Genomic DNA, 27,228 nt, shown 5'->3' on the forward strand with positions numbered 1-27,228 from the left:
AAGGTTGCGAAATCACGCAAGAAAAATTTCAAGTTGGGATGCAGGCTCCGGGCATTGCTGGTCAAAAATGCGCAGAAGTCACTAGGAGATGGATATGGGAAATCTAGAATGGAAGTGACTGTTTGCGAGGTCTAGCTCAGCTGCAGAACAAATTTGCATAGTTTTTGGAGGGAACTGGTAGCAGGCTGCTCAAAGATGCTGGCGGGAAAAATTGCGTAGTTCCTGGGAGGCTGACCTGCTCACCACATCTTCATGGTTTCCGAGCTGAGCGGACTGCCACGCTGCACGTGGCTTGCTCAGGAAATCTGTGCAGTTTTCTGGGTGAGCAACCGGCCGACTAACTGGGTGACTGGTTAGGAAAACTGCACTGTTTTCTAAAGGAGATAGGGATGGGCATCGGGTATCTAATCGGCCTGCCTGTGCAATTTTCTCAGTCAGCAAAGCGGGCAAGGTCTGCAGCCTCTGTGTAATTTTTGAGGGCAGTCAGTCCCGGGGTGACTGTCCGGTCAAACTCTCTGGTTGACTAGCAAGAGGGTTGATTGATCATTTTGCAGCAGCATAGCTTAGAATGGCTTACTAGATGCTTATGCACTATTCTGGTGACAGTCAGTCGAGTCAATGGGGGAGATGAAGGTTCGATTGTTAGAGGGGGATCTGGTTGTTAGAACTTTAGTAAAGTGGCTAAGTGTGTGAGTGAGTGAATTTGTGTATACACGACCTTGCAAAAACAAACTCACATGACTTGATGACAAGACGCATCAAACCATCAAGACACATGTGCTCAACATGACTGACCGATGGTGCGAGTGACAAGTGCAACACTTTTGATAGATCGTTGGACGACCATGACAATGCTTGTGCGACAATGCATACAACTTTGTGTGTGAGTGCGACGGATGTTTACATAGCGAACAAAACATGCGCACATGAAGTGAATACCTTGAACATCACCAGAACGAGGCCACACACATGACATAGCAATCAACATGCGAAAGACGATAGTTGGTAAAACAAGAGAAAAATAAGCACGACATGTAGAAGCAACACATAAAGTGACTTTTCGTGTTTGCGCACATGCATGTTACTGGGGACATGATGATATGACAATGACAAATAGTCCTGCAAACTCAACTAAGAGGTGTAATTTGAAATATTTTCCATACTTACCATACATACCCTCAATATGATCATGCATCTAACAGAGTTTGCATGCGGTCTTGATCTTTTCCATTACTCGGCTCTTTGGTCCCTCTCATCAACTCCTTGGAAGTGATTTCAGCATGTCAACTTTTCCTGTAGTCACTGAGAGGTAGATCTATGTAATGTCACCGGACAGTGACTACTGCCGGAAAGAGGCCCTGGGAGGCCCGTCTGTGCAATTTATGCATGAAAGAATGACAAGACAACTTGGACAACATTGCGTAGTTTTTAGACTCAAAGCACTGCTGCGGGACAAGGGTCCCGGTAGGACACTTGTGTGCAATTTCTGAGTGCAGTGCAGCTGGACTGCTTTGTGCATTTTGGAGAGCAGCGTTGGATGGGGCCTCTGTGGGCTATGGGGTTTCAGCAGGAAAGGGAGGTTGGTGTCTCTGTGCATTGCAAGGTTTCAATAGGCAAGGGAGGTTGGTTGATGGTTGTAGAAACAAAGTGCATAGTTCTGGGAAGCTGGATGAGGCTAGGTTTCTTGGGAAAATGGTTAAGTGTGAGATCAATGAAACATATGCAAACATTGATAGGACTCGACTATGATGGCACAGAGACACTTAGTGCCAAAACGTAGACCATCTAGAATACATAAGACATACTTTTTTGATGCAACAACCTTCGTGACGTGAGTGCATGAGGTAAGTGTGAAACATGTCTATGTGATGAAATCCACTCATACACACACAAATCCCTTAAGCAAGACAACATTCCCTTTGTATGACAAACAACAACCCCTGTGCCCAAATATGACACATGTTGCATGAAGATGAGAACACGAAAAACTCTTGATATCAATGAGGGGAGCTTGAAATCGTCATCTTACCAACAAGCGACCAAGGATAATCGATCGCAAGATCCAAGGTAGGCTTTGAAATTTTCATGTGAGCCAAATTTTTGGAGGGTGGTTGTAGCCGCTACAATGTGTGCATACACAAATATTCTTCTGGGTAGTCGCATATATATTGGTACACACAAATTTAGCTATTGATAGACATGATAAATATTTATTAATAAATGAATAGATGATGTTTACATTTTGTGAGAGGCCCTGGCTATATACTACCTTGGGTGCCTCTTGGTGAACGGGCATGATCTTTGATGATGCCCTTTGCCTACTAAACTATAAACTAGCTATTTTTTATGTAACATTGCCTTCCTCTCAAAACAATGCTTTGTCCTCAAAGCATACGTAATGACAAATGTTGGTGATGAAACGTTTCAGTCTCCCAAGAAGCTTCTTCTTCTAGTAAGTCCTTCCACTTGATCAAGTATCCTTGATTACACAAGATTGAAGCTTCCTTTCTCTCGTAGATAAGATACCTTTTGGTTCTAAAATGACCCTTCCTTCATCATCTAGGGATGGAAGCGTTGTTTTTGCTAATTGATGGTCACCCAATTCCCTTTTAAGGCAAGAGACATGGAAGATGTTGTGAACATAACTTTTCTATGGAAGGCTTAAACTATATGCAACTTGGCTAATCTTTTTATTGATTTCAAATGGTCCATAAAACTTCGGTGCCAATTTATTTTTTCTTTTTTGTTTCAAGGAAAATTGTTTGTATGGCTGGAGCTTGACAAATACCCATTCTCTGAGTTCAAATTCTCTTTCGGTTCTGTTTCGGTCTACTTGTTGCTTCATACAGTTCCTTGCATTATTCAAGTTTTCTTTTAGGGTTTGGACAATTTTTTGGGTTTCTTCTAGTTGGTTTTTAATAGCAGGTAGATTTGTCTAGATGGTAGCTAGATCCTTCCATTTTGGGGGTTCATATCCATACAAAGCTTGGAATGGCATCATTTTTGCTGACGTACGATAAGTAGAATTATACCACCACTCAATGAGATGCAACCGTTGAGCCCACTTATTTTGTTTTTCTGTAGCGTAACAATGTAATTAGGCTTCCAAACATTTATTGACAACCTCTGTTTGTCCATCTATTTGAATATGATAAGTGGAACTCATACTTAGGTAGGTTCCTGTGTGGTTGAGCAATTACTTCCAAAAATTACCCTTGAATTTGGCATCTCTATCACTCATAATGACTTTCGGATGTAATATATATATATATATATATATATATATATATATATATATATATATGAAAAATATTTCAGCGATTTGTTTAACTGAGTATGATTTCTTTATTGCCATAAAGTGAGCATATTTGGTGAGTCTGTTGACCACTATGAAAATCTTGTCCTTGATTTCAGATATGGGTAATTCCTCAATAAAGTCCATTGATATTTCTTCCTATTTATGATTCAGAATGTTTAAGGGGTGAAGTAATCTAGGTGTCATAATATTTTCACTTTTATTTCTTTGACATGTGTCACACTCTGCTACATACTTCTGAATATCGCGACTTATCCCCTTCCAAAAGAATGATTGATGTGCATTGCAGTAAGTTTTAAAGAATATTACATGTCCGGCTGACAATGAATCATGTGACTCCTTGAGTATCTTGGATTTAAACTTGAAGTTTGCATTCAGATAGATTCTTCCTTTGTACCATAGAATATCATTCTTCCATTCAAATTTTGAGTTGTCTGGAAGGTTATTGATTATCGCAGTTATTTCAGGATCCTTGGAATACTCACTTTGAATCTCATTAAGCCATTCAAGACCAACAACCGTGACTGCAAGTAGTGTTGGCTCTTCGTCTTTCCTAGACAGGGCATCTGCTACTACATTGTCCTTTCCCCTTTTATGTAGTATCTCCATGTCAAAGGTAGCAATTTTTTCAATCCATTTTTGTTGTTCTTCTAAAAGTGTTTTTTGTTGAAGGAGGTGTTAGATACTTTTATGGTCCATTCGAATGGAGAACTTACTTCCCAAAGTATATTGTCTCCACATAGCTAGTGTGTTCATAATAGCGAGCATTTCCTTGTTGTATGTGGACTTTAGACGTCTTTTATTGAGATTCCTTCTTTCAAAATCTATTAGTTGCCCTTCTTGCATTAACATTGTGCCTATACCGAATCCGGAAGCATCACACTCGATGATAAATGGTCTAGAGAAATTTGGAGTTGCCAACATTCGGGCATTAGACGTAACTTCCTTCAATTCTTCAAAACACCTTCCTGCTTCCTAATTCCATTGAAATGAATTCTTCTTTAAAATGTTTGTCAGAGGTGCAATTTGTAGAAATTTTGAATAATATGACACATATTCACAGAGGTTATCCTGATTATACACTTATAAGCAGAACATGCATAATACATAACCTCCTCTACGTTGATCATCAATTTACAGAAGCAGAAACATTCACAGGCGCACATAGAAGCATCAATCACACATATCAACATAGTATTTTCCCAGGGAAAGCATCTCGCTAAAAACCCCAACTATCTGTATATTATAGTGATTGAATCATGTAACAATACATAGTACAATACTCCTCACAAGTACTTAGTACTATCTCCACATGCTACACACAATACAGCTCAGATCTGATCTCCAAATCTCCCCCGCTGCTTGCCTGCCTCCACAACTCAATACCTGCTCAAGGACTGATGAGAATGGCTTACCAAACTCGTTTTTCACCTGCAAAATAGTCACTCACACTTTGTTGGACGTGAGAACAAGCTATAATGTGGGAAAATACGTTGGCAAACTCATTGGCATACTCAATCCCTTGATTGTGCAAGATCTGGTGCACAACTATAGTCACAACTGATAGCAATCTGATTCTCTACCACCTGTCCCTGTTGAACTAAACATGCACTGACATGCAACTGAGTTAACTGATATATTCATTATTTGTATTATGAGTTAATAACTTGTGAATTAATTAATAACTAATTCACCCAACTCATCTCTAGTCTATTTTCCAGTTAGACTAAATACAACTAGTTTAACTAAGTCAAACTGAACACAACTCCATCAACTCCACAATCAACTCCACCAAACTCAACTGATTGAGTTCTAACTGAAGTGATGCATGCAACAACTCAACTGACTCATAAGAAAAGCGTATTTCCTTCTGACAGCTGCATGTGCCACCTCTGTAGCTCAAACTGAAGTGCTCCAAGAGAATAAGATTAAGTTTATAGTCCAAATATTATTGTGAGATAATAATATTTGACTTTTCTATTTTTGACAGCCAGTCTAAAAATAGACTTTGATCACTCACACTGTGATCACTCACACTTTCATCAAAAATAGAAGTCCATCTATTTTTTTCCCAACTTGATCAATCATCCATAAACAGCAACCTGCAATCCATAGACATGATCCATATGTCTAAAAATAGACATAGTCTAAAAAATAGACTTGCGCCAAAAATAGCCTGCGGGCCCACTTAGTGAAGCCGACTCTTTTCACTAAGCTCCATCATCTTGTTGCAATCTCAACGCTCCCTCTCGACAAGATATGGATTATCAGCAACCCCTATCCTGCCTCGGTGGTACTTGAATTTGCTCCTGGTGAGAGCCTTCGTCAGAATATCAGCATCCTGATCCTCCGTTGGAATGTACGAAAGTAACATGATCCTCCGCTGCACACAATCTCTGATATGATGGTACCTGATGTCAATATGTTTAGATCTATCATGAAATACAGGATTAGCCGAGAGTTTAATGCAACTCTGGTTATCACAGTAAATCACAGTAGGATCCAAATGAGAACCGAACAAACCAACTAGGATCTTCCTCATCCATATAGCCTCGCATGCAGCCAAACTTGCTGCCATATACTCGGCCTCCACTGAACTGAGTGCCACGGATCTCTATTTCCTGCTGTACCAAGAAACTGCTGTCGATCCAATACTGAAGACCCCTCCTGATGTGCTCTTTCTGTCTGTTGGGCTTCCTGCCCAATCTGCATCCGTGAAGCCACATAGATTCACCTCATCCTCCTGTCTGTACCACAAACCATATCCCGATGTGCCTCTCAAGTAGCGCAATACATGCTTACCCGCCTTCCAGAAGAGCTTGGTAGGCTTAACCATAGCTTATGAAAGCTGGTTAACTGCATAGCATATATCAGGTCGTGTATTGACCAAATACATCAGCGACCCCACCAACTGTCGATAAACAATGGCATCCACTTCTTCTCCCGAAGTGGCATCCACCTTCCTCCAACCTCCAGGAAGAGGAGTATCAACAAGCTTGCAGCCATGCATGTTGAACTTCTCCAGTATCTCCCGAGCATACTTGCCCTGAGAAACAAACAGTCCACCACTGCGCTGCCATATTTCCAATCCCAGGAAATAGTGAAGGAGGCCCAAATCCTTCATCTCAAACTCTGTAGCAAGATCCTTCTTGCATGACAGTATCAACAGCTCATCACCCGTTAGAATCAAATCATCAACATACAGTACAATGATAAGCAACTTACCCTCCACCACAATCTGGTATAGGTTCGGATCTTCCTCGCCCTTGGAGAATCCAAGTCCTGTGAAATAGCTGTCTATCCGTGTGTACCAAGCACGTGGTGCTTGCTTCAACCCATACAGAGCTATCTTGAGCCTGCACACATGCGACTCACTGCTGAAGACTTCAAAGCCTTCGGGTTGCTCAATGTACACTTCCTCCTCAATGACTCCATTGAGGAACGCAGTCTTCACATCCATCTGATGAATGTGCCATCCCATCTGCGCTAAGAGAGCAAGAATCGTCCATATGGAAGAACACCTTGAGACAGGTGCAAAGGTCTCCTCATAATCGATCCCCTCAATTTGTGAAAAGCCTCGGGCAAAAAATCTTGCCTTGTACTTCTCCACACTCCCGTCAGCTACCTGCTTAACTTTGTAGATCCATCTCGAACCCACCACTGATTTCCCTTCCGGTCTAGGAACAATCTCCCATGCACTGTTTCTGACAATAGAATCATACTCTTCCACCATGGCGTCTACCCATGCGGGATCCTCCACAGCTTCCTCGAAAGAGGATGGCTCAGTCACAACACACTTGCTCATAAGAGCCATGTATCCAGTGTACCGATCAGGTGACTGTCTCTGCCTGCGTTGGGCTGTAGGTGGTCCTACAACTTTCTCTGCATCTTGAGCCAGTCGCTCAGCTTCTGTCAAGCGCTTTCGCCCTCTGATGGTTGGCGCTGCATGAGTGGTCTCTTCCACTCCATGAACCTCGTCCTGTGGCTGATCCATGTCCTGAATCTCATCCTTAGGAACTAATAGCTCCTCATCTACATGCAAGTGTAGCTCCCTCTCAAGCGAACACTTCATGGCTTTCTCCTCCTGAAATTTTATATCCCGTCGCACAACATTTTTACCACTGTCTGGAAAATACACACGATAGTTGTGGGGCGTATCAGTGTACCCCACAAATATCCCAACCTCTGCGGTCGGCTCCAACTTCTTCCTGGCATCCTTCGTCACATGCATGTAAACGTTAGCACCAAAAATCCTCAAATGAGAAAGATCAGGCTTCTTACCAGAATAAGCCTCCTCGGGTGTACTCATGCCAAGTATCCTATGAGGACAACGGTTCTACACATAAACTGCTGTATTGCATGGTTCCGCCCACAAGTGAAGGGGTAGGCCCTGATCATGCAACATTTCCCGTGCAACACCCACGATCGTTATGTTCTTCCGCTCAGCTACCCCGTTCTGCTGTGGGTTATGGGGAGCTATGAGCTCTCTACGAATCCCTTCTGCCTTGCAGAAATCCTTGAACTCGTCCGAGATGTATTCACCACCATTGTCGCTCCTAAGAGCCTTCACCTTCTTCCCCGACTCCTTCTCGACCAGTGCTTTGAATTCACAGAACTTTGAATATGTCTCGCTCTTCTTTTGCATGAAGAAGATCCAACACTTACGAGATAAATCATCAACAAAAATCACATAATACCTGTGTTTTGCTGTTGAAGCAACTGAGAAAGTTCCACACACGTCTGTGTGAATTCTCTCAAGGATCGTCGTGGCGCGACTATCCTTCTCGTGAAAGGTGGCTTTCGCAAATTTCCCCAAAGTACACCCCTTGCACTGATCTGACTGCACAAGTGTGCCTTTAGGAAGCCCTGTAGTGATCTGCTGCAGTAACTTCAAGGCTCCGTGGTGAAGGTGACCCAATCTCCTGTGCCACAACTCGCCATCATCCCGGCTCACCAATCCTTTTGCCTTGCCTGCCATTGCTTCGCATCCATCTACATGCAACTGATAAAGGTTCCTCACTCGAACCCCTATCTTCTGGGTCTCACCGGTTGTCTTGCTGCGCAGGAAGGCCTTTCCCTCGCTGAAAACAACATCATACCCCTTGTCTTCTAACATCGCCACTGAGATGAGATTCTTCTTCAATCCTGGAACATGCATGACTTCCTTCAATACAAAGGGTTTACCAGACTCCCTCTCAAAGGAAATGGTACCGATACCGGTCGCACTGTATCTACCATCATCGCCCATCTCGATGTGCACTCCAAGATCTTTGTCCTCCAGATCAGAGAACAAATATCTATCTCCCGTCATGTGAAAAGACGCACCACTGTCCAAGAACCACACTGATCCCATCACACTTGAAACCAAGCATGCGATCAATGAAAAATCAAGCTCAAGTTGTGAGGCTAGAGCCTCTCCTGCTGAAGATCCAGTAGCCTGCTTGTTCTTCTTCTTCTGCGGACAGTTAGTGGCATAGTGTCCGTGCTGGTGACAATGAAAACACTTCACCTTGGACATATCCTGCTTCTTGCCTTTCGCACCAGACTAAGAAGCTTTCTTGTTATTCCCCTTCTTTGCTTTGGCATCCAAAGCGCAATTCTCTTCATCAGATACCTTTGATGAAGATCCATTCTCACCTTTATTATTACTGAGTCTATCCTTGAGCGCCAGGTCGCTCTTGCTTTGGAATAACATTTGCAATCCGTTGAAAGACATTTCAACAACACTGTTGCAAATTCGATTTCCACCAGCTCCAAACTCAACCGCCTCCAATCTAAAATTCGTGAGAACACAATATTTCTCGTACAGAGATTGACTGTATGGGCATTCACCGGATATCTCACCTTCCAAAGGAAGGATGAATCCAGAGGCTACCTGGCCTGATTACAGACTCTGCCTGAAGAAATAAAATGTAGACACTTCCTGAATAGTAGATCTGATGATCAACAGCTCCGATACCATGTAGAAACTTTTTCTACAATTATCTAGCTCGCTGTAGAAATTTTGAATAATATGACACATATTCACAGAGGTTATCCTGATTATACACTTATAAGCGGAACATGCATAATACATAACCTCCTCTACGTTGATCATCAATTTACAGAAGCAGAAACATTCACAGGCGCACATAGAAGCATCAATCACACATATCAACATAGTATTTTCCCAGGGAAAGCATCTCGCTAAAAACCCCAACTATCTGTATATTATAGTGATTGAATAATGTAACAATACATAGTACAATACTCCTCACAAGTACTCAGTACTATCTCCACATGTTACACACAATACAGCTCAGATCTGATCTCCAAATCTCCCCCGCTGCTTGCCTGCCTCCACAGCTCAATACCTGCTCAAGAACTGATGAGAATGGCTTACCAAACTCGTTTTTCACCTGCAAAATAGTCACTCACACTTTGTTGGACGTGAGCACAAGCTATAATTTGGGAAAATATGTGGTCAAACTCATTGGCATACTCAATCCCTTGATTGTGCAAGATCTGGTGCACAACTATAGTCACAACTGATAGCAATCTGATTCTCTACCACCTGTCCCTGTTGAACTGAACATGCACTGACATGCAACTGAGTTAACTGATGTATTCATTAGTTGTATTATGAGTTAATAACTTGTGAATTAATTAATAACTAATTCACCCAACTCATCTCTAGTCTATTTGCCAGTTAGACTAAATACAACTAGTTTAACTAAGTCAAACTGAACACAACTCCATCAACTCCACAATCAACTCCACCAAACTCAACTGATTGAGTTCTAACTGAAGTCATGCATGCAACAACTCAACTGACTCATAAGAAAAGTGTATTTCCTTCTGACAGCTGCATGTGCCACCTCTGTAGCTCAAACTGAAGTGCTCCAAGAGAATAAGATTAAGTTTATAGTCCAAATATTATTGTGAGATAATAATATTTGACTTTTCTATTTTTGAAAGCTAGTCTAAAAATAGACTTTGATCACTCACACTTTCATCAAAAATAGAAGTCCATCTATTTTTTTCCCAACTTGATCAATCATCCATAAACAGCAACTTGCAATCCATAGACATGATCCATATGTCTAAAAATAGACATAGTCTAAAAAATAGACTTGCGCCAAAAATAGCCTGCGGGCCCACTTAGTGAAGGCGACTCTTTTCACTAAGCTCCATCATCTTGTTGCAATCTCAACACTCCCTCTCGACAAGATATGGATTATCAGCAACCCCTATCCTGCCTCGGTGCTACTCGAATTTGCTCCTGGTGAGAGCCTTCGTCAGAATATCAGCATCCTGATCCTCCGTTGGAATGTACGAAAGTAACATGATCCTCCGCTGCACACAATCTCTGATATGATGGTACTTGATGTCAATATGTTTAGATCTATCATGAAATACAGGATTAGCCGAGAGTTTAATGCAACTCTGGTTATCACAGTAAATCACAGTAGGATCCAAATGAGAACCGAACAAACCAACTAGGATCTTCCTCATCCATATAGCCTCGCATGCAACCAAACTTGCTGCCATATACTCGGCCTCCGCTGAACTGAGTGCCACGGATCTGTGTTTCCTGCTGTACCAAGAAACTGCTGTCGATCCAATACTGAAGACCCCTCCTGATGTGCTCTTTCTGTCTGTTGGGCTTCCTGCCCAATCTACATCCGTGAAGCCACATAGCTTCACCTCATCCTCCTGTCTGTACCACAAACCATATCCCGATGTGCCTCTCAAGTAGCGCAATACATGCTTGCCCGCCTTCCAGAAGTAGGCTTAACCATAGCTTGTGAAAGTTGGTTAACTGCATAGCATATATTAGGTCGTGTATTGACCAAATACATCAGCGACCCCACCAACTGTCGATAAACAGTGGCATCCACTTCTTCTCCCGAAGTGGCATCCACCTTCCTCCAACCTCCAGGAAGAGGAGTATCAACAGGCTTGCAGCCATGCATGTTGAACTTCTCCAGTATCTCCCGCGCATACTTTCCCTGAGAAACAAACAGTCCACCACTGCGCTGCCATATTTCCAATCCCAGGAAATAGTGAAGGAGGCCCAAATCCTTCATCTCAAACTTTGTAGCAAGATCCTTCTTGCATGACAGTATCAACAGCTCATCACTCGTTAGAATCAAATAATCAACATACAGTTCAATGATAAGCAACTTACCCTCCACCACAATCTGGTATAGGTTCGGATCCACCTCGCTCTTGGAGAATCCAAGTCCTGTGAAATAGCTGTCTATCCGTGTGTACCAAGCACGTGGTGCTTGCTTCAACCCATACAGCGCTCTCTTGAGCCTGCACACATGCGACTCGCTGCTGAAGACTTCAAAGCCTTCGGGTTGCTCAATGTACACCTCCTCCTCAATGACTCCATTGAGGAACGCAGTCTTCACATCCATCTGATGAATGTGCCATCCCATCTGCACTGAGAGAGCAAGAATCGTCCGTATGGAAGAATTCCTTGCGACAGGTGCAAAGGTCTCCTGATAATCGATCCCCTCAATCTGTGAAAAGCCCCAGGCAACAAATCTTGCCTTGTACTTCTCCACACTCCTGTCAGTTGCCTGCTTAACTTTGTAGATCCATCTCGAACCCACCACCGATTTCCCTTCCGGTCTAGGAACAATCTCCCATGCACTGTTTCTGACAATAGAATCATACTCTTCCACCATGGCGTCTACCCATGCGGGATCCTCCACAGCTTCCTCAAAAGAGGATGGCTCAGTCACAACACACTTGCTCATAAGAGCCATGTATCCAGTGTACCGATCAGGTGACTGTCTCTGCCTGCGTTGGGCTGTAGGTGGTCCTACAACTTTCTCTGCATCTTGAGCCAGTCACTCAACTTCTGTCAAGTGCTTTCGCCCTCTGATGGTTGGCGTTGCATGAGTGGTCTCTTCCACTCCATGAACCTCGTCCTGTGGCTGATCCATGTCCTGAAGCTCATCCTTAGGAACTAATAGCTCCTCATCTGCATGCAAGTGTAGCTCCCTCTCAAGCAAACACTTCATGGCTTTCTCCTCCTGAAATTTTATATCCCGTCGCACAACAGTTTTACCACTGTCTGGCAAATACACACGATAGTTGTGGGGCGTATCAGTGTACCCCACAAATATCCCAACCTCTGCGGTTAGCTCCAACTTCTTCCTGGCATCCTTCGTCACATGCATGTAAACGTTAGCACCAAAAATCCTCAAATGAGAAAGATCAGGCTTCTTACCAGAATAAGCCTCCTCGGGTGTACTCATGCCAAGTATCCTATGAGGACAACGGTTCTGCACATAAACTGTTGTATTGCATGCTTCCGCCCACAAGTGAAGGGGTAGGCCCTGATCATGCAACATTGCCCGTGCAACACCCACGATCGTTTTGTTCTTCCGCTCAGCTACCCCGTTCTGCTGTGGGTTATGGGGAGCTATGAGCTCTCTACGAATCCCTTCTGCCTTGCAGAAATCCTTGAACTCGTCCGAGATGTATTCACCACCATTATCGCTCCTAAGAGCCTTCACCTTCTTCCCCGACTCCTTCTCGACCAGTGCTTTGAATTCACAGAACTTTGAATATGTCTCGCTCTTCTTCTGCATGAAGAAGATCCAGCACTTACGAGAGAAATCATCAACAAAAATCACATAATACCTGTGTTTTGCAGTTGAAGCAACTGAGAAAGTTCCACACACGTCTGTGTGAATTCTCTCAAGGATTGTCGTGGCGCGACTATCCTTCTTGTGAAAGGTGGCTTTCACAAACTTCCCCAAAGTACACCCATTGCACTGATCTGACTGCGCAAGTGTGCCTTTAGGAAGCCCTGTAGTGATCTGCTGCAGTATCTTCAAGGCTCCATGGTGAAGGTGACCCAATCTCCTGTGCCACAACTCGCCATCATCCCGGCTCACCAATCCTTCTGCCTTGCCTGCCATTGCTGCGCATCCATCTACATGCAACTGATAAAGGTTCCTCACTCGAACCCCTATCTTCCGGATCTCACCGGTTGTCTTGTTGCGCAGGAAGACCTTTCCCTCGCTGAAAACAACATCATACCCCTTGTCTTCTAACATCGCCACTGAGATGAGATTCTTCTTCAATCCTGGAACATGCATGACTTCCTTCAATACAAAGGGTTTACCAGACTCCCTCTCAAAGGAAATGGTACCGATACCGGTGGCACTGTATCTACCATCATCGCCCATCTCGATGTGCACTCCAAGATCTTTGTCCTCCAGATCAGAGAACAAATCTCTATCTACCGTCATGTGAAAAGACGCACCACTGTCCAAGAACCACACTGATCCCATCACACTTGAAACCAAGCATGCGATCAATGAAAAATCAAGCTCAAGGTGTGAGGCTAGAGCCTCTCCTGCTGAAGATCCAGTAGCCTGCTTGTTCTTCTTCTTCTGCGGACAGTTAGTGACATAGTGTTCGTGCTGGTGACAATGAAAACACTTCACCTTGGACATATCCTGCTTCTTGCCTTTCGCACCAGACTGAGAAGATTTCTTGTTATTCCCCTTCTTTGCTTTGGCATCCAAAGCGCAATTCTCTTCATCAGATACCTTTGATGAAGATCCATTCTCACCTTTATTGTTACTGAGTTTATCCTTGAGCGCCAGGTCTGTCTTGCTTTGGAATAACATTTGCAATCCGTTGAAAGACATTTCAACAACACTGCTGCAAATTCGATTTCCACCAGCTCCAAACTCAACCGCCTCCAATCTAAAATTCGTGAGAACACAATATTTCTCGTACAGAGATTGACTGTATGGGCATTCACCGGATATCTCACCTTCCAAAGGAAGGATGAATCCAGAGGCTACCTGGCCCGATTACAGACTTTGTATGAAGAAATAAAATGTAGACACTTCCTGAATAGTAGATCTCATGATCAACAGCTCCGATACCATGTAGAAACTTTTTCTACAATTATCTAGCTCGCTGTAGAAATTTTGAATAATATGACACATATTCACAGAGGTTATCCTGATTATACACTTATAAGCGGAACATGCATAATACATAACCTCCTCTACGTTGATCATCAATTTACAGAAGCAGAAACATTCACAGGCGCACATAGAAGCATCAATCACACACATCAACATAGTATTTTCCCAGGGAAAGCATCTCGCTAAAAACCCCAACTATCTGTATATTATAGTGATTGAATCATGTAACAATACATAGTACAATACTCCTCACAAGTACTCAGTACTATCTCCACATGCTACACACAATACAGCTCAGATCTGATCTCCAAATCTCCCCCGCTGCTTGCCTGCCTCCACAGCTCAATACCTGCTCAAGAACTGATGAGAATGGCTTACCAAACTCGTTTTTCACCTGCAAAATAGTCACTCACACTTTGTTGGACGTGAGCACAAGCTATAATGTGGGAAAATACGTGGGCAAACTCATTGGCATACTCAATCCCTTGATTGTGCAAGATCTGGTGCACAACTATAGTCACAACTGATAGCAATCTGATTCTCTACCACCTGTCCCTGTTGAACTGAACATGCACTGACATGCAACTGAGTTAACTGATGTATTCATTAGTTGTATTATGAGTTAAAAACTTGTGAATTAATTAATAACTAATTCACCCAACTCATCTCTAGTCTATTTGCCAGTTAGACTAAATACAACTAGTTTAACTAAGTCAAACTGAACACAACTCCATCAACTCCACAATCAACTCCACCAAACTCAACTGATTGAGTTCTAACTGAAGTGATGCATGCAACAACTCAACTGACTCATAAGAAAAGCGTATTTCCTTCTGACAGCTGCATGTGCCACCTCTGTAGGTCAAACTGAAGTGCTCCAAGAGAATAAGATTAAGTTTATAGTCCAAATATTATTGTGAGATAATAATATTTGACTTTTCTATTTTTGAAAGCTAGTCTAAAAATAGACTTTGATCACTCACACTTTCATCAAAAATAGAAGTCCATCTATTTTTTTCCCAACTTGATCAATCATCCATAAACAGCAACCTGCAATCGATAGACATGATCCATATGTCTAAAAATAGACATAGTCTAAAAAATAGACTTGCGCCAAAAATAGCCTGCGGGCCCACTTAGTGAAGGCGACTCTTTTCACTAAGCTCCATCATCTTGTTAAAATCTCAACACAATTATATGTGCATAGTTTTTAATAAATATTCGGTAATATCTAGTCAATCCTAAGAACCGTCTTATCTTGGATCCATTAACCGGTTTGGTCCATTCCTTTATAGCTTTGATTTTATTAGGGTCCACTTTTATGCCTTCATGGGATATAATGTGTCTGAGGTATTCTACTTCTTCCTTTCCAAAGGTGCATTTGGATTTTTTTTGCATAGAACTAGTGCTCTTTCAGTAGTGTAAGAACTTTATCCAGATGTTGTAAGTGCGCTTTCCAAGTTTTACTGTAAATTAAAATATCATCAAATAATACTAATACAAACTTCCTAAGATATGGACGAAATAATTTGTTCATAGTGGCTTGGAACATTGTTGGTGCATTGGTTAACCCAAATGGCATTACTTTAAATTCATAGTAACCTTTATGTGTTCAGAATGCCATTTTTGGTATGTCTTCCAACCTGATTCTGGTTTGGTAATAGCCTGATTTTAAGTCCAATTTTGAAAAGTATTTTGCGCCATGTAGTTCATCCAACATTTCATCGATAAAGGGAATTGGGAATTTGTTTTTAATCGTTATTTTGTTTAATCCTCTATAGTCAATGCATAGCCTGAATGAACCATCCTTCTTCCTTACCAATACCACTGGAGCAGGATACAAACTTTTACTTTTTGAGATGATCCCACACTTTAAAAGGTCTTGTATTAATCTCTCAATTTCCATATTTTGGTGATGTGGATATCGATACGGCTTGATGTTGACGAGGTCTGACCCTGCTTTGACTTCTATTGTATGCTCAATTTCCCTGTTAGGAGGCATTTTCATAGGCAAGTCTTGAAATACCTTTTCATGCTTCTAAATTAGATCTTGTACCTCTGGTGACTCTTCGCTGTTCATATTTGTAGATAACATTTCTAATTGGTGACATTGTACTACATAAGCTAGTGCTCCTTTTCTAATCATCTTCATCATCTGAGATGACGATACAATTTTATTCTCTGGTGATTGGAATCCATATAATTTGTACCTCTGCCCTCCCCAATTAAATCTTATGAACTGTACTTGATGGTTGGCAGCATAAGTGCGTAGAGTTCGTAGCCATTGGATCCCTAAGACCACATCTACTCCTCCTAATGGTACAGTGAAGAACGAGGATTCTAAATTAAAGTCTTGTATCTGCAATTTAACCTTATGGAATTTCCCTACATTTTCAATCTTCTTACCATCAGTTACCATCACCTTCATGTTCGGTAAGGGAAATGAGAAAATGTTGAGTCTCTTTTCCATGGTTGCATCTAAAAAATTGTGGGTGCTACCAGAGTTGATGAGAACCACTGTGTTGTTCTTCTTTATACGTCCTTTCAATTTTAGAGTCTGAGGTTGTGATATACCGGTCATAGCTAATAGTGACACTTGCAGAATACTTCCATCATCTAATTTTGGAGAGAATTCTGGGGCATCTTATGTTTCTTCTATGTCAGAATCATCATTGTTTGAATCATTAGTTGCTTCACAGTTATATAGGTTCTTTGATTCTTTTCCTTTAGCACACCTATGTTTAGGGTCCCACTTCTTGCCAAAGCGTTTGCATTTGCCTTATTTTATCCTTTGTATTTCCACGTTAGATTTTTCACCTTCACGACGATGTGGTGGAACATATCTTGTATTATTAGTATCCACAGAATGGGGCATTCTTTGTCTCGAATATACTTTTCCTGGTTTTGACCACAATATCTGTTCAAATTTATTTTCAGCAGTTTTTTATTTTCGTCTTGCTACTTCTATTGACATAATGTCATGAAGCTCAAGTTCTACTTGTAGACGAGTTTTAAGTCTGGAGATGTATGATTGAATTAGATGAGATTCTGATAACCCAGGTACTCATTTTGCTAAGGTCTCCCCTTCTCGAGTGTACTCATCCACACTTCCTTTTTGTCGTAATCTGATGACTGTTGAAAAGAACTCTTCTTCCTTCACACCTTGGAATCTTTTAAAGAATGCATCCTTAAAACTGATGGCGATTGTCGTCTTCTTCCACCACATATACCAATTATATGCTTCTCCTTCCATTTTCATGGAAGCGTGCCTAATCTTTTCGTCATCATTGTCGATGTCGTAAATCTCAAAGTATTCTTCTGCTTTATTCAACCACACAATGCTGCATTTTTCGTTCCCATCGAATTTGGGCATCTTGATTTTTGCCTTTCGCTGATACGTTGCTAATGGTGGAGCGAAAAGAGGGTGTTGATTGGTGAATGTATCCCAGAGTTGCTTATTTGAAAAAGTCACGTTATTATTTCCTTGATGGTGCGTGGATGATTTTTTTGGAGATTCCGCTTTTTCATGAGAATCTGTTGAATTTTTTGAATCTGATAAATTGTGTGGTTGATTACCTCCATCATATTGGAGTAGCTGTTCGAGTGTAACCTTAGGCCTTCCACACAAAGTGTTAAACAACGCTATTGTTTGATTATGATTCATTTCGGATTGGATCTGGTTCTGCCTGAGCTATAGTTCTATCCGATTTGACGTATCATGAAGCTTCTTGATATCGTCGGAATGCCCGATAACCTTACTCTTGAGATCAACTAATTTTTTGTTGAAATCATTGGAGAGGCTAGTAATCCTATTCTTTAGATCAATCAATTTTTTTTTTGAAATCGACCATTGACATTGACGACATTGAACGCGTTTGTGGGGGTGTATATTTGTCCACCAACTTAAAATATATATTTTGTTAAATAACTAAATTAAATTAATTAATTTACTTATATGACATATAGAATTTATTTTTTTAATATAAAATATATAATGAATTAATAGTTCGAATTCATATGAGGACTCAATAATTCAAATTAGTAGAATGAATTAATAATTCAATTAATTTGAATTGTTGACTCGTGACTTTGAGAGGTTGACCTGTGGATGCGTCTATTGGGAAACGAGGCCATTGGCTGGATAGGATGTTACGGTGCCTACGGAGCGCTGGAGTTGGCATGGAATTCTGGCTGGATGGTGGCTCATTGGACGGTAGCTCGATGGCGGATGTCAACGTCAGGACATAGACAGTTTGAATGGATGTGTGGCGGGACACTTCGGGGTCGAGGGTTGTGGTTTAGCGAACAATATACAGGACAACGACAGTGAAGGTGTGAAAGTGTTGTATGGACAACAAGAAGCCAACAATCGACTCACTCTGATACCAGATGGTACACACGAATTTACCTATTGACAACCATGATAAATATTTATTAATAAATGAATAGATGATGTTTACATTTTGTGAGAGGCCCTGACTATATAGTGCCTTGGGTGCCTCTTGGTGAATGGGCATGATCTTTGATTATGCCCTTTGCCTAATAAACTATAAAATAACTAATTTTTTATATAACATATATTCTGCAGTATGGACAAATTTGTACGCGGGTGTCATGTAAAGGTGCATACATACGCGGAAATACTTTATAAGTGTTGTGTACATCTGCTAAGGTTTTGCAGTATAAGATGATGATAATGATTGATTTGTTTTATTATGTTTGTTGTTATTTTTCGATGAAGTCTTGTATGATTATCTTTGTTTAATAGTATTGGTTGGGTTAAACTATTGCATAGTAATGATGCTGCTATGAGATGATTTGTATGTGGCTCAGAGATCTGTCCTCGGGTCATTATGTGTTTTAGTGATTATTTCAGTAGTGCAGTAATTCAGATTCAGATTTTTGTGTTTTGAGCAGGGCCACCGCATATGCGATACAGGCCAATGTGATACCACGATCGTCGATATCGGCGGATCGCAATCGGCGAACACAATGGAGCAGGGCCTATGTATATATGCGGTGTGATATGCCGATCACCGATGATCATATCAGCGAATCAGTATCGACGATGGCCAAACCTGATGGAAATATACACTATATTCTATATATTTTTAAATCCGAAAAATATCAATTTCCTTTGTGATTGTGTAATTCGTTTATTAAACGAAATACAAAGGGATAAAGCCCCAATGCGATATTACGGACCCAAAAGGGTTTATTAACACTGTTGCATATAAATTCAAGTCCAATAAGTGAGATTTTTCCATGTTTTAGTGTATTTTTAAATACAAAGGGGAAAACCATGGAGCAGGCATTGCAACATGCGATGGCGAGTTACGAGTGGACTCGATAGGAAAATAAGGTGCAGTTATGAAACTTTGAAGTCCAGAACTGTGTTTTCTGCGGACTTTCCCTTGTTTTACAACGTTCTCTGTGTAAAGACGGAGCGACTGTTTCTGAAGGATTCAAAGCGCTGGTGGCTCCTTCTGTTGTGGAATAGGTGGAATTCATCCCCGAGGGCATTTAGCAATGATTGCTAACGCTTAAAGAAGGGGTTCGAGCGGACCAAAACAGGAAGATGAAGACCCCGAGAGGGAAATAAATCAACAGCCCCGTTTTGGCTTAAAAGCCATGGATGTCAAAGTTGCTGAGTAGTTGTCGATTGTTGTTGGGTTTTGTTGCTAAAAGGAAGCCAAAGCAGGAAGTCAAGGCGAAGGAGGCAGTGCAGAAGCAAAAGGCAGCCAAGGGAGTCACTTGGAAGCCAAGTGAAAAGCCAGGAGAGCTCTAACCTAATAGAAGGCAGAAAGAAGCCAGAGCTAAGAGCTAGAGCTTCAAGAGCCAAGGGATAAAATGGTGTCTCAACCCATTGTTTATGTGTAGAACAGTAGGAGTTGAGCCAAAGAGCTTGTAAAAAGACTTATACCATAATCCGAGAGAGCCTAGTTGAGTTGACTAGAGCTCACTAAGATGTAGCCCAAGAAATGTGAGTGAACTCTTAATTAAATTGTCGTTTCTGTGTGTGTTTTATAGATGCATTATCTCTGTTGTTTTATTTACTGCTATATGTATTTATACATCAATGTCAGCACACTAATTTACAACACAAGAACAAAAATTAAAGCAAGTAATCAGTTGAAAACAAATACAAGCATACACCCATATTTTCAAGCATTTCTTAATTCTGCATTGATTAATCAATAAGACTTAAGAGAATTTAAAGCTTTGGAAGTGAGAAAGGTTCTTGTAAGTTAGACAATAAGCCTTAAGTGCTCCATTTACAGATCAAATATGTAAACTCAGTAATCTAGATTTAAACACCTAATCCAAAAAATATTTGGAAAAAAAAATAAAGATTTAAACACCTAATCCTTAAAATATTTGGGAAAAAAAATAAAAAGATTATAAGAAATTTACCAGCCAAATTTGATCCTATTGTTGTGAATAAGCTTCATACTTTACTCATTTCTCATGAACTTAAATTGAATATACCAACGGAAGAAGCAACATTTGTTAATTTATATAACTAACCTTGCATGAAGTATATCTCGATATTTCCACGATGTCTTGGATTCCTATATTTCTTGGACATACTTATACTACGTCATCCTAGAATGGCAATTCAAGTGAAAGTGAAATTTTACGTAGAAGGCCATGCAATTTTTATTATTTTAAATATATTTTTCAGGTTACAAGTAAGGAAATTTCTACCAAGTCTAGCAATAGTTTTTTCGAACTTAGTGACTTAACAAGTACAATTTTTACTAATATTATACTCTAATATTTTGTAAATACTTAATAATATTATAGTCTAATATTTTGTAAATACTTAAGTACATATATAAAATTTAAATCATACAAAATTTAAGTTACTCCAATATTTTATTATTTATTGAGCTTTACTATTTACGTGAAATTGGAAAAATTTTCCGCAAAATTAACCTCTTCCAAATTCTGCAGGTTTGCAACACAAATTTTCATGCTCGTCGTTCGATGTTAAAAATTTTAAAATTATATTTAAAATATGCGACGGAACACATAACAAGGTTTTGCAACCGACCGTCTATATCAGACAAAACTCAAGTTACCTCAAATATTTCAAATTCAACTCAATTTTAATCTCAACTTATTAAATTGCTACGCTTAAATTTTGACATTGTATTTAGAATACGACACCGACTCCATCACAAGCGAGGTTAGCGGAGTCGATTAAAAAAATTGTATCTCTTATACGACAATGCTTATTATTATTATTATCGTGCGGCAGGGCAGGTTTTATTTCCTGATGGCGTTGACTATGAATTGCTTGGTTATTTGACTCACGTTTATATAACATTTTGTAAAATTAACTTTACTATATATGTGGTATGAGAAAGATTTAGCGGCTAAAAGAAAATTACTCTAGAAGGTCAAAAGTATCACTCTATTTTAACTAGCTCAAAGAAAAAAATTAATATAGCAAAGATTAGAACGAATTCTCATGAGCTCCATAGTGAAACAAGTCGTTGGGCAGTTCCTAAAACGCCATAGACAGAAAGGATCTGCCATATATGTGAGAATAGGAACATCGAGCATGAAAACCACTTCCTTTTAGAGTGCCCCGCGTATAACCACATTAGATCTGAACAATCTTTATTTATAGTGAGCTCGGAGGCTTCTCTCCAAACTTTTTGAGCATAGGAATAAAATCTTAAATCAAAATAGATAATTTGTTTCTTTAGGTCCGATAGACCATTGTTTGGTCTCAGCGGACGTTAACCACCATCATCATCATCATCATCATCAAGAAGGTCATCAACCCCACCCTAGAAGATCAAAAGTATCTATCTATTTTAACTAGCTCAAAGAAGAAAATTAATATAGCAAAGATTAGAACGAATTCTCATGAGCTCCATAGTGAAATAGGTCATTGGGCAGTTCCTAAAACACCATGGATGGAAAGGATCTGCCATATATGTGAGAATAGGAACATCGAGGATGAAAACCACTTCCTCTTAGAGTGCCCCACGTACAACCATATTAGATCTGAGTTTCACAATCTTTGTTACAACACTAAGCTTCCTAGCTTTTTACAATGTCAAAATTATAGGCTTCTCTCCAATCTTTTTGAGCATAAGAATAAAATCTTAAATTAGAATAAAGAATTTGTTTCTTTAGGTCCGATAGACTAATGTTGTTTGGTCTCACCGGACGTTAACCATCATCATCATCATATATATTTTAAATATTTTATTTTATACTTTACAAAATTAACTTTATAATATATATATTTTAAAAAATATTTTATTTTATTTTTTTCTATTTTTAATAGCTATAATATTATTTTAGATAATTTCTCTTTTTACTTTAACTATTATCTTTGTCATAAAAAGTTATGTTTTGAGTTGTACAGTTCATTAATAAGGAAACATTTGATTATACAGACATAAACTTGTTATATGCAGCAAAATAATCTAATTTCTATAATCTCGCCATGATAAGAAACGGTTGAAACTCACCTTACATTTGTATCTAAATAAGGTTTTGCTCAACTGTCAAGGCAAACAATAAATCCATATTTCCTATGCTATTGGGTATTGAATGCATTCTAAGAGCTTGACGGGACATGCCTGGCCGTTCTCTTGGATGCCCTGACAACTGCACATACATACATGGACATATATAAGATTCCTATGCTCAACATCTGGTGGTCTAGCCATGGATGCTCCTTCTGTCAGTGATGACAGCCACAAATCCTTGCTTTCTAAGGCCCAATCTAAGGTTAGGGAAGACATTCTAAGTGGATAAAATACCATAATATCCAATTTTCTTAGATAGAAGGCCCCTCCCATGAAGGAAAATGAAGGTCTTGTCTCTGAATATTAGGGAGTTTAGGACCAAACCCAAAAAAATGACTCTAAAGTGGCTCATTCGAGCCCACATCCTCGATGTTATAATGACTCAAGAAACTGTGTCATCGAGTGCCTATGTGGTTTCAATTTTAGAAATATGGTGCAGGAATTAGACTTTCTTCTCATTAGATTCAGAAGGTTTTTTGGGTGGCTTTCTTATGGCTTTGCGGCCTGATTCGTCGTTTTACTTTTATCGATCTCTTCCAAACATATAGAAATTGATTTCGTTTCAAACAAACTGGAAGAGGTGAGTCATCACATTATTCCAATTACAAATTCTTATGATGCATTAAAGAAGTCAAAATATTTATTTGACTCACTCTCATAATTGGAATTAGTTCATAATTTAGACCTATGATGCATGATGTGGAAGCCATTGGAATTAAAATGGACATCACTATCATAGCCTTTGTCAAGGCCCTCTATCCTACATATTATCACTATATTCAATCCTTACAAGTTAGTTCCCAACTCAAGGATGATACTTTTGACACTCTTGTGGAGGCGTTTGCAAGAAGGGAGAAAGCTTTTGGGAAGAGGAATATAGCTTATCAATCCCATGAAGAATTTTTGTGCCTTGCACAAAAAGAGAGGAATCAGTGACAAGATTCTTCTAGAGGAAGAGTTGGTAGAATAAGACATGGAAGGAAGAATAATAGAGATAGTGGGGATAAATATCATCAAGGAGGAAAAGATGATCTCCATTATATTTGTTTAAAGATTTATAAACCTTGTGTGATTTAGTTAGCAAACATTTGGATAATATTTAATATGTCATTGAAATAAAAATAAGAATAACAAGTTGGAAAAATGGATGTGTGTTTATTTACATAGGTTGATCTAATAGGTTTTTCAATCGTAAGCTAAAACCAAATAATCCAACTCATTAAACATGTAGAGGAAAACATGTATATCCACTAATTAATATATATTCCTATTACATAAATTAATAACCATGCACAGTGAAGACCCTTAGGCATATGCCCTTTATGCAAAACTTACCAAATAGTACCTAAAATACCATATGGGGTCAAGGACACCAGAGAGAATGCATGTGTCATGGTTGGACACCTTGATCATAGTGCCTAAAGCCTACAATATTCATTTTTAACTCATAACCTTGGTTAGGACCATAGAACCATTTTTGGTGCGCAATTAACCTAATCATGGTGTCCATTAGACCCTTGGAAGAAAATGGTATCTAGAAAAGGTCTAATTTGGTGGTTCAAGGACTTGCCCATGGTGCTTGAGGCTGATAATAAATATTTGTGGCTAGATGTTCTTATTTCCTTCCCTTAACTACAACGATAAACTTGAGACCCATTAATTATGCCTAAGTATAATGTGTTAATCGACTCAAATGTGAAAGAATCCCTATAAAGAGCTTAACTCAATGTTTCTAGGTGTTGTTCATGATGCTTGATCTCAAGAAGGTTTACTTAGGGGGGTCACTGTTGGCATTTTGGCATAGATGTGGCGCTATGGTACAGGTGTTGTCCTTGATGGCAACTCACTTTGGTGACAGATCTCAGTTCAAGTGCTCAGAATGAAGGAAATCTTGTATACGCAGGTACACCTTGCCAAAGTCGCGTATACACGCGGTTTATACGTTCCTAAGTCGCGTATGCGTATACACGCACTTTTATGCACATAAAAGCGCGTACATGATGGGAAACTTATTTTTGGTCCGTGGTTGTTAGTCCTTGGAATTTGAACCTTTGGTTGTGGACCATGGTATCTCGACAGAAGAGTTGAACCCAGGTTTTTGGCCTTTGGTATTGGATTACTATGGTTTTGGCCCGTGGTATTGTGCAAGGCCTATAACTATAAAAGAGGAAGGAGATCATGTGAAAAGGCATCCTCTAAATTATTGAATATCTGATATTGTGATAGATCTGGAATACGGGTGATTTGGGCTATGGTGCAGATCTAGATCTGAATGAAGGTGGACCCTGAATGCAAGAAGGATAAGGACTATTGATGGATCTAAATCTCAAGGCTTGAACATTGGTATCTTTGTATGATTTTGATCTGTTATATGTGGCGCACTCTTGATCTATAAATCTGGGCTAACTAATGTCTGAATGCTTAAAGAATAAATTATCCTTTATAGATCTGTACGCAGGTTCAACGAATTGAAGCTGCGTATATACGCGTTTTCTGTGAATGAAAGACGCGTATACGCAGGTTGGGTGTGGTACAGAAGCGTATACTCACAGGTTGATGAACAGTGAAGTAGCGTATATGTCTTGGTTTATGTTCTAGCTGCTTCTGTTTTATTGCTGCAGTGTTCTGGGTTCAGAATTGGTGTTTGATTACAGTTACTGTGTTCTGGGTTCAGTGATCAGAGAAGTGCTTGGTTGTTTTCAGCTTATGATTGGTGAAAAGGAGTTTGGGTTATGCAGAAATTCTTGATGTATGATTGATGTTACTTGTGGATCCAGTCTGAAAATTAATGAAACGAGGTCCCTAAAAGCAAAGAGAAGGTTGCAGCCTTCTGCAGGTAGGAGCCTGCGTACTAGTATCTCAAGCTAGTACAAGAACTAAGGGGGTTGGAGCTCCCTTCCAGGAAAGCTGGAAAACGAGAGAGAGTTGTAGCTCTCTGCAGGTTGCAGCCTGCGTACTGGTAAAGTCTGCTCCAGTACAAGACATTGTAAAGAAAAGTTTCTAATTAAAAAGAAGATAGAGACGAATTGCAGCAGGGGGTTTTCACCCACATTGGGTTTCCTCCTTATATCTTGTGTTCTTGTGTGTGACTGTCTTCTGCTCTGTTTCACTGTTTCTGGTACTGTTTATGTGCATCTGAATCACAAATTAATAACTGACATCTGAAAGATAATTCAAATTATAAGTCTGATTTATATACGCGGTTTTCGTTATTTGTAGTTGTGTATATACGCGGGTTGTATTAACTGAAGTAGCTTATATCATCTGGAATTTAGAAAAGGAAATATTTGGCTTGATAATACTGATTCACCCCCCCCTCTCAGTATTATTTCCAACAATTGGTATCAGAGCAGGTCCTTCAGAGAAGCTTGATCGCTTGAAGGAAGATCATTCATCATGAGCAACTACGAGAGGGAAGCATCAATCAGGCCTCCAATTTTTGATGGGACAAACTTCAATTATTGGAAGGTAAGAGTTACTGCCTATCTTCAATCTCTTGGTATAGAAGTATGGGATATCATAGATACATGCTACACTTTTCCTTCAGCTACTCCTACAGATGCGGCCGAGAAAAAGAAATATGAAACAAATGCTAAAGCAGTCAATACTCTGCTAGGATGCTTATCTCAAACAGAATTTGTGAAGGTTATGCAATATAAATCTGCAAAAGAAATATGGGACAAGATTGTCTTGAGCTACGAAGGAGATGAACAGGTAAAGCGTGTTAAACTTCAAACCCTCAGAATTCAATATGAGAATCTCATAATGTATAATGATGAAAGTGTGGCTAACTATTTCCTTCGGGTAGATGAGATTGTTAATTGCATGAAAAACTTGGGTGAAGAAATAAAAGAGGCTATTGTGGTTGAAAAGGTTCTAAGATCTTTGTCCCCCAAGTTTGAATCTAAAGTGTCTGCTATAGAAGAAAAGGAAAATCTACGAACACTTACTATGTCTCAGCTACACGGAATTCTAACTACTTATGAAATGAGGAAAGGAGGTCCATCTGACAGGAGAGAAGCTGCCTTCAAGGCTTCAGGCAAAGGAGAGTACTATGAATCATGACATGGGTCAGAAGAAGAAGAAGAATCAAATTTTGTCAGAAATCTTCAACGGGGTGCTGGACGGTTCAGAGGTAAGTTGCCCTTCAAATGCTTTGCTTGTGGAAGAGTAGGTCACTATGCTGCCAAATGTCCTCATAAGGGAAAGGAACCTATTAGATGGAACAAGAAACAGAACACAAATAAGAAGAGCTACTACACTCATGAAGATAGTGATGGTCTATCAAATAGTGATGAAGATGAACGAAGTAATGACTATAAACTGTTAATGGCATTTGAAGATGATGATTATATGGATGCTATAGATGTGGATAGCCTTTATGAAGAAATTACTAGACTCAAGAGAT

This window comes from Pinus tabuliformis, chromosome 3_1, assembly GCF_031772625.1.
Source record: "Pinus tabuliformis cultivar Carrire ecotype Pingquan chromosome 3_1, CPIR1, whole genome shotgun sequence".
In the NCBI taxonomy this organism is placed as follows: domain Eukaryota; kingdom Viridiplantae; phylum Streptophyta; class Pinopsida; order Pinales; family Pinaceae; genus Pinus; species Pinus tabuliformis.